Here is a 10,211-nt window from a genome sequence, read left to right as displayed (position 1 = left end):
GGGAGCCCCACTATTTTACCAAAAAGGTTGAATTAAAACAACTTCATATGTAAAACAATCAGTCTTTGACTTCTGCCTTCAATTGCAAAGTTCTAGAAAGTGGAAAAACATTTACATCATACATAAAATGTGAAATTCAGTTGGAACTTTTACTTCAGTCATACAGGTACAGCTAAGAAAGATACCTAAAAGTGTGACAAACGTCAGGTGTACAGTTGATGTTTTAGTAGACCTATGGCTTGGTGTTGTCGTTGTCGACCTGACATCTTACACTATCAAAAGTTGATTTTTCAGCAGAAAGGATAGTTTGCCAGGCCAAGGTTTTCGGGCACTAGTTAATTTACCCTTGCTACGGGCTTGCATATGCAGAGCAACCAGAAGGAGGCACTGTCCATTAATTGATTCGCATGGAGTTTGTATAACTCTACTTTGAATGCAACTTTCTTTTGATGCAGAGTGGTTTGTGTAGCAATGATCAGTACCTCGCAACGACCGAACCTACCTGTTTTTGGAATGGTAGCCAGTATTGTCATGATGACGTCATCTACATCACTAAGTAAGATATTTTTGGTTTAAAATCTCGAGGGGCCCGTTTCTCGAAGCTCCCAGTAATTTGTTTTTCATTCCAGATGGGAGTTTCAAAAGTGTTGAAAATTATACAGTAAAGTTATCAGCTCAAGAAACAAAATGGACTTCATTAGAGGTCAGAAAACACCCTACTTTTCTTGAGATTTTGATTTCAAAATATGGTGTTTGGCCTGTTACGTTACCAGGCCTTTCAAGAAACAGCCCCCAGGACTCAAACCGGGATAGCAGTTTAATCTTGAATGCACCGATTGCCAGTCTAAATTTTGAGTCTTAGCGGCCGCAAAGCAGGAAATCTGGAAATTGGGTGGGATTGCATAGATTACACTGAAGGAAAGATAAATGTTGTTCACGTGATAACACTTTTATTAACTGAAAACTCGCATGATGCAATAAATAAGTTAATAGTAATTATTTGAACAAGAACTTAGAAAATAATATGACATTGACCTAGCAAACATAAGGAAACATGCTGATAAGCAAATGTGGCATAAAAGTCATTACCATTTCGTAGTTGTCGTATTGCATTTTTTTACATGATTTTCAGTCATTATGACCATGACTTTAAAAATTTAAATTGTAAAAACTATTTGGAAAAAAATACACAAAGGTAACTAAGCAATTTTAGGGAGTCGTTTCATTGTAACTGTAGGTTGTAATAATGAATTTTACTTTTAATTCATCGTTATTTAACCAAGCGATTTTAAATTTGTCTCCATTGGCCTTCACCATTTCCCCTTCCTCTAAGTCTGTGGTGGGCAGAGTCACAGCTTTGCTTTCATTGCCATTTAACAGAACCACCCTGCGAGAAAGAAACATTGAGTGATGTTAATTTAATTGATTAATATTAATTTTTAGTATTATTCTGTGTGAATCAAATAAACTACAAATTAGACTAGTAAGGGAGTTTAGTCAGAAAATCGACCTGTTCCTCAGCTTAATTTTCTAACCTGATCTTTGCAGTCGCCGGGTGTACTGCTGACTGCAGTTGGAGGTACCTGTGTCTTTCAGGAGAGACAAAGCAGGGACTGGCAATGGTTGAGTTGGTGTACAAGTTGAACTTGTCGACCTCCCATCTAAATGAGATAGTGTTCCCCTCCTGCAGTGTTATAGTGTTATAGCGGGTGTTGTAGCGTAGCTCTGTTTAAAGAGAATAGGAAAACAGCTTGCAAATACAGATTAGTTGCCATTTATCATTGGTAAAGGCCCTTATTGACATAAGACAATTTCAAAGATGGTATTGTGCAATTGCTTACACTAAAATTACAAATCGCAATGTATAATACTCCTTAACCAAAGATGCATAAACTTTAAGTGCCAATTGATGAAAACTAACCTTATGGTACAGAATTCTACGCAGCCACTCCACCTCTCCAGCCTGAAGTATCATGTGGCTGGACGCCGCTGTTGCCATGTGGTCTTCAAAGTCCTTTCGTCGGAAGACTGCATGGCAGCCTCTGACAGTGCGCTGCACTGCCTTCTTGCCACATTGGCCGAGATGAGAGTAACATGGCATTTGCAAGTATAATAAAATACAACTTCTTCAACTTTTTCTCAAGTCCACAGAGTAGATGTTTTAACGAGTGGCATACTGCACTGGTGCGATAAGTGCTAAATCTGATCAAGAATAGTACTGGAATTACGCCAATTTACTGAGAGGTACCATTCTCCAATTTAGCACGAAAGATTTTGTCAGTTTGTAGATCCACAAGCGGCCCAAACTCATTACATGAATGCGGACATGACTCTTGCTTGTGAGCGGTGTTGTGTTACTAATGGTTATTTACAAAGGCTTGTATGGGATGTAAACGGTTTTTCTTCAAAAAGAGAAAAAATGTTATGTTTTTAAATAAAATCGACTTACCTTATTGCTTTGTTGTATTCTTTGTTATTTGCCCGCATCTCAGGCCGTTTTGAAGCGTTTTCGGCGAGTTAGCGCTATTTTGGTGTTCCACTGCTAAAAGAAAGACAAGGCAGAACAGTGACTGACAGAGTGTCCGTCACTCGAGGCAAATAATTCCGCTGGAAAATTACCCCCTACCTCAATTCCTCCAGAAATTCAAAGCAGAGATGCTGCAGTTCAATGTCCATCCACTTGATTCACAATTCCTCCCATGGATCGTTCACTAGCAATGCTTTTATCTCTTGCCCAATTTCAAACTAGAGAAATCATTTATTAACGATGGTTAATTAACCGGTTTTAGAGGTATCGAATGTCTCTTATAATTGACTGTGCGGACTGCAAGGACATCTTTTGTAAGATCCGGAGACGAGGCGTAAGCTCTTATTTTCCACATCGATTTGTTCTCCTAGCTCTTTTCTCAGAATGGCATGCTCCGCAGGCGCCCGTTCAAAACGTCAATCCAAGAAAGCATATGATCCTGAGTTTTACTACGATTTTCCTCCGAGCTCATTGTTTCACGAGGACTTTGATCTTGAGGAAAAAGGCGATACACTTCAGCACGTTCAGGCAGGAAAGCAGTCCAAAACCTCAAAATCCAAACCAGCTACGGTTTCTGCCGCCTCTCCGCCGCCAATCTCTCCAGAGGATTCAGCATCCTATCTCACTTACGATCAACAGCTTCAGCTGATCCAGCTTCAAAAAGAAAAGCTTGAGTTGGAAGTGAAAATTCTCAGTTTGAGCCACTGGGAACGCCCCCAAGAACACACGCTTGAAGGTTTCACCAACGAAGGCAACAAGCCAGCCGCGCAAGAGATCAAAAGACTGGCCTCACGATTTCGTCCCAAGCATTCAAGGTGAGTGTGATAAACTAAATCTCTCCGAGTTTGTTTCAGGCTTTTTAATCATGATCAAGACCTATGATGCGAAGCTGAAAGAGGCTTTCTTGGCGCACCTCACGCTTTTAATGATTAAAGCTATTAGTTATTCATGGTCCAGCGTGCGGACCTTTCATAAGTTTGTTGCGAAGCAAGTAGAGCAACGACGTTTAGAATGGCATGATGCTAAAGCAATTGACGATCAGGCAGCGACCTTTTTTCGCCATTCTGACCTTCGATCATCGTCACCTTACGAGAATTCGCACAATAACTCTTGGCCTTCCAGCAGTATTACTCCACTGAACAACCAGCAGGCGGTTAAGCCCGGCACGGGTTCCAATGTCAAGGTGTGTAAGTCGTGGAATTATACGGCCACTTGCGACTGTGACAAACAGGACAGCGCGGCTTATAGCGAACATCATCGTTGTCGTGTTTGTAAGGCTGATCATCCCATGTTGCATTGTCCCAAGCGCCGCACTCCAATTCCGGCACAGTGACTATTAGCATCACAAGATCGCAATCCACTGACCTCTTTGACCCGGAACAGACACAAACATGAATCTGTCAACAATGCAGCTGTTGTACAATATTTAATTGCTTCATGTTATCATCAACCAAATGCCTTTGGCGCTAAGGTTTTAGTTCCCACATCACTTTTACTTGCGAACTGGAAAACATTCCTCTCTAATTATCACGATAACATTGTGGTCGATTTCCTCACCTATGGCTGGCCGATAAACTACACTGCCTTTACAAGTCCCGTCTCTTTTTTCAGTTTTCTCAGGTTCGGGTTTAGCACCCATCACTTACAAGCAATTTTGCGTTTTTCTTTCTAGGGTCTTGTCTAAGCTCCAGTTAGATCTGTCGCTTTATTCCCCACATAGTTTCTGCCGGGGCGGGGCAACCTTCGCATTTGATTGAAATATACCTCCCAAGATAATCAAATTGCAGGGAGATTGGAAAAGCGACACTTATCTCATTTATTTAGAATTGTCCCGGCAACAAAAACAACGTGCGGTTCACACTATAGCAAATAAGCTCCAGTCTATGTTTTCTGCATAAGTTGTATCATCTATCTCACATTAGTTTTCTATCATGCATTAGTCTTTTATTTATTTCTTTCAACCCACTACCACTTTCATCACCCCAGTTTGAGCACTTTGGCGTTTAGGTTTATTGTCAAGCTATCGATCAGCAGTTTCCGCTTGGCTCAATAAACTTATCTTTGCCCAAACTCGCGTGTCGTCTTGGTAACGTGGGTTGATTGAGAAATCATTTATTAATGATGGTTAATTAACCGGTTATAGAGGTATCGAATGTCTCTTATAATCGACTGTGCGGACTGCAAGGACATCTTTTGTAAGATCCAGAGACGAGGCGGAAGCTCTTACCCACCTCTCCCTCCCTAATCTCTTATAATCTTCGTGAAGTCCATAATCATATTGTAGTCTTAGCGTTTTTCAGTTCAGTTGCGTTTAGGTTTATTGTCAAGCTATCGATCAGCAGTTTCCGCTTGGCTCAATAAACTTATTTTTGCCCAAACTTGCGTGTCGTCTTGGTAACGTGGGTTGATTGGCTCGTCCAAACTGCCGTGGACCCGTTCACCGATCATATAGTATGTCGGGTAACTAAAATAAGCCCGGCGAGGGTAGCCAGCGGTCTGCAGTCGACAAACAAACCCGTTAGTTCCCTGGGTCCTCTCGAGAGGGTTTGTCCAGACCGCATTGTTTATATTGACCAATCAAATCGACTGGAAATGTGTTTACAAATTAAAAAATAAAAATCGATTTTAATTTGCTTCATGAATTGTGAGTGAATATAGAATCTTCCTTGCTGTTTTGATCGCCGAATTCGCGGAAGTGTTCTTTTTTTTCTTCCTGACCACTTTAAAGTGATGACTTCATCGCTGAAATGGAAGGCATGGGATAAATTACTACAAGTTAAACGAATTATCTTATGAGTCTTCTGTCTGACCATATTTTTGTAGGTTGCTAGCGAGCTTTGAACACTGTGGGGGAGGTCTGTTAGGAGTCAACTATATCATTTCTGCTGAAAACAAGTAAAAGAAAATTTTGCCTGCCCTCCCAACTCGTCATTATTCGGCCTCTTGATAAAGCAAATCTGGGGAGGTGGAGTAAAGCTAGTAAAAGGGGCTCGCACAAAGTGGGTGAATTGTGAATTGTGAATGAAACTTCCCTTCGATAAAATAGGCAAGTAAGCGGAGAAATTGACACGCTGCGACGATTGAAATGAATAATTATATTATAAAATAATATATATGAGGAGTGATCATGAAGTTCGATTTTGTTTGGACTCAAGGCGTTGGAATTGTCTAGCTGAGTTACGGTAGATGTTTTGAGCTCTCGCACCTCGGCCACTCGTGTCCTTTTGTTCTGATTTCAGATCGCCCTTTCTCATGCCAACGCCAAACATCGTTGAATACTGATTTGCACAGTATGCAAATCACAGCCGTGAAATTGACACGTTGCGATGATCGAGAGGTGAAGTTCGAATTCTGTTTTGACCTGGGACGATTGAATTTTCTACCAGTGCTGTAGACGTTTCAGCTCTTAGCCACTGAAGATTTTGTTATTACCACCTCTCCACTGGTTATCTAAATTAAAGCCGTTCAGCTCCTTGTTCGGGAAGTGTTGAAAATAATTATACAAGAGCATTGTAAAGCGTTGAAAGTGTTGAAAAGCGTTGAAAATCATGAAGAACAGTTAAAAACCTTTAAGTGTTGAAAAAAGTAAAGCCAGCAGGCAACCCGTTAAAAGCGTTATGAAAAGGCATTGGAAAAATCATCACAAACCGTTTGGAAAAAGTTACAAGCCGTTGAAAGTTTTTGCGCACCCGTTGAAAGCGTTGAGAAAGCCCTTAAAGCGGTTGGAGAAACCGTTAGCTACCCATTGGTTACCCATTGGTTTTTGCCCGTTTAACACAAAACCGTTAGTGTACGTTTTTTTTGAGGTCACATTTGTTCAAACTGGACTGCCTTAAAAACAAACACGGCAGCACAGAATTGATCTTGTCCATTGTTAATAGCTCCCCATTATGTTGTGGCATTACAGTTACAGAGGTACTCCATACTACACTTCCCCATGAAAGTGGCTATTACTCTGATTTGACAAGTTCAGCCAAAAATTCGGAATGGAAGGCATTGTCTGCAAATTGTTTCATAATCTCCAGTGTAGGGGAGTGTTGTTCCAATTGCAAAAAACTGCATCATTTGGTTCACAAATGTAGCCAGAGTAGCCAGCCCCTTTACAAACAAGCACTTCCTCTCCAAAGATGAAGTAGAGAAGCAAGTTCAAAAAGAGAGGCAAGCACGGCTAAATGCAGAAAAAAGGGAAAAGTATTGGAGGGAAAAGTTTGAGGCTGAGTGCCTGGAGAAGGATGATGAAGACCATACAGATCTGTCTGCAATGTTCGATAAAGCTGGAAGTAACGTAACTGAAGACATGGCAAGCCCTGGGAACAACTGCCACAACTCTTGCGATGCAAAAGTAAAAAGGCATATTGCTGGCATCCGAGGTAAGCGATGTAAATTGTTCACTTATAGATAATAAAAACATAATGAGCACTGTGTCCATTCCCTACTAAACTCACCTCCCCCCTCCCTTAACACCCCAAAAAGCAACTTCAAAAATCTGTTTATTTTGGAGGACGCTTCAAAATTATTAATTCCCCACATCGTAGATCAGTTCGTGGGTTTTGTCACTTGCACTCTTCAGCATTGCGTAATAGCTTTATTGATCTCACTGCATGTTCAGCACGTGATTTATTGTTACATGTAGTTTAACCTGTGCTGCAGGTGTATTGTACACTTATCTCGAATTATCATCTTGCAAGTTTTTGCTCAAACGTGTTCTTGATCCGTTTGTACATTTCCTTTACCCATCCCTCCCACCCAGATGGTGGGCAGAGAGCTTTATTTCTTTGGGTGTTTTATCGGGTTTTCGCTTTACTTGAAATAAATCTCTCTTTATGCCAAATAAATGGTGTGTCCTATTTTATTGGTTGTTAGTTTGCTTAGATATCCCCGGGGAATTAACATATTATTTGTATTACAATAGTTCATTCACATTCATTTATAGGGTCATGATATTATGCCTGGATCTTTACTGCAAGAGCCCGCGTGTACTAGATCTCCTTTCGACAGTTCATAATACTCCCTAGCAATAAAACAATAAGGTAAGGAAAAATATACTAGTACTTCATTTATCTGACATGACTTATAGTTATTGGTAAAAGTATTTATTAATAAATTATTGATAAGAATAATTTCTTCCTGGTGTCTTCATTATTCCCCTTTCCAGTGATGTGTAATAAAACAGCAACATTGAGATCTATAATAATTGGTCTATATTTACATAATTTATAAGAGCAAAGTTAAAGAGAAGCCAGGGTTGAATGATGAAATCCTTAGATGGTGCCTAAATGCTGCTGAAGAAAGTGGTCTGAAGCCAGGAGATTACTGGGGTGGATTTGCCATTGATGAGATGAAGATTCAGGTGAATTTTAGCTTAATAAGCATTGGTTAGAACAGCACATCAGACATACCATAAACAAATAAACGGACGTTCATAATGAATAATAAATTGATCAAGCTAATCCAAAACTTGCAGTGTATACTTTTAAGTGAAATCAGATATTTTCCGCCATCACTATTTTTTGATAGGCATACATTCCACAACAGAAACATATTTAACTAGACCAATACAAAGTCAATTGACTGTGTGTGTGTGTTTTTTTGTTTTTTTGAAAAAACTAGTTCAATATTTTCATTTCCAAAGTAGATTGCCTACTTACACAGCATCAATGCTGGTTATCCCATTTAACTTAAGGGAGAACCTAGAGATGACCTCCGTAGGTGGGAAACACAAGCTTGTAGCCTTCGTTGACTTAGGAAAGGGTTGATGAGGAGTCTGTCAGGTTTGTCTTATCAATAACTTGTATGTCCTCTGCAACATCTGAACAACTAACATTATTTTTGTGCCAGAAACTTATACCTATAGTCAACTCTCTCTTAGATGGACAAAGTTTGGACCGGCCACAACTATCTGTCTTAGGTAGGTTTCCATCTTATAGAGGTGTCCATTAAGAGATAGTTGACTGTATATATAAGGCTGTGATAATTCCATTTGTGGCTGCTTAAGTTTATGGGTAAATTTTTTTCTAGGGGAAAATTTGTCTAATTTTTAATGCATTCAACTGCACCATTAAAAAACTCAAGTTGGACTTTACTGCAAATATATTAGCCATATTCATGTTCTATTACTTTGTAGAACTGAGTATTATTAAATATATTTAATATTAAAAGACATGTTCAAAACTTTAACATTATTTGCAGGTCAAGGCAATGATCTAGAACTAGCAACACGTGCTACAATTTGTCTTTCTGAGTGATGGTGGCTTCAGCTTCCCAATAGCTCAATGGCCGTTAGCAAACTGTTCTGGGAGGGGGTCCTGAAGATGTCAAAAATTGGATTTGAGTGAGTAAATTGATTAGTTTATTTTTCAACTACGCGTATACTGGTACAATTCAAGGCAACAATAGGTATATACAGCTAGACAATATACTTACATTGCTTCATTGCATGGCTGGTCAGTTCATCATTCGAATTCAAGTCATACCTGACAAAAAGGAAAAAGGAATTAGACAAGATAACAAAAAATGTCAAGAACAATAGAACGTGTAAGCCACTAGAACTAATAGTGTATCCTTAATAACTCAGTATCAATTTATTGATATTCGTTTCTAATGTAAAGGATATACTGGTGTGTATTGGATGGTGCAGATTGTAATAGGCAATTCATTAAATTGCATTTCAAGAACAATGACCCTGCTGAAAGCTAGTTTGTCACCACCACCATTTACACTGGGGGTCCAATGATATTTGTAATGGATCCAAAGGTAAAAATCTTTTTCTGTTTATTCAAATTGCCCCTCACCTAGAGTGTTCATAGAGGGCATTCATATGAGGCGTATAATTGAGGGGCTGGAAAATGGAAACACCAGCATTACATCTATTGTTTCATTGTACATGTAATCAGTTACTGCTCTAGACGAATTTATTAGGATGAATAGTCAATACAAAGTAATATCTGCATGATAATGAGTTTGAAACAAAAGAAAATTAAAATGTAACTGAAAAAAAAAATTAACTGCAACACATAATTACTTTCCATTAATTTTTATATGGTCCTGGACTTACATAATTTTCGGTGTATCAAGTAATTGTTTTAATCAATGTAACATTGTGTGATATACCAATTCATACTAACACAAACAAATTAGTTTCATAATAAATTTCCAAACTGAAAATTATTATCTTTTCAACAGCATAACATCAAAAAAATTAGGAACAATATCAAAAAAAGTAACAAAAATGGCAAGCCTCAAGATTGGTGGGAAATGTATCACCTGGAGCCACTTCAGAGAAACTTTTAACTGGGACCAGCAGAGCTGCAGCCTCCCACTACATGAGAAGCTAACTGTTGAGCACCTTGACCTTGATTCAGCAAGCATTATGACAAACAAGCTTGCAGAAGATGTGCTGGATTCCAAGACGCTTTTTTTGATACAGGTGAATAATATTTTAATCCTCTGCATTTGAAATAATTTTCTTTTTATTATAAATAAGCTTATAAATATCTGTCAGGTAACCTACGCTTTATGCAAATACATGTGCAATCAATGGATCAACCTCAACCAAATTGATGTTTCAGATTATTTTTGTTACTGTATATTCATTCATCATTACAACATAATTCTTAAGCTCATCTCTATTTTATATCTACTTGTGTTGCAGAAGTACCAAGAACACAACTCCAATGATGCTAGT

General features: G+C 38.9%; 1 pseudogene; it reads left to right on the top strand.

Annotated features, from left to right (window-relative positions):
- Positions 1 to 5,257: 5,257 nt before the first annotated feature.
- LOC140927388 (uncharacterized) lies at positions 5,258 to 8,657 on the top strand (annotated as a pseudogene).
- Positions 8,658 to 10,211: the final 1,554 nt, after the last annotated feature.

The sequence above is a fragment of the Porites lutea genome, chromosome 1 (assembly GCF_958299795.1).
Source record: "Porites lutea chromosome 1, jaPorLute2.1, whole genome shotgun sequence".
Lineage (NCBI taxonomy): Eukaryota > Metazoa > Cnidaria > Anthozoa > Scleractinia > Poritidae > Porites > Porites lutea.
Note: the sequence above shows the minus strand (reverse complement) of the source record. Positions and strands in the feature narration are given on the sequence as shown.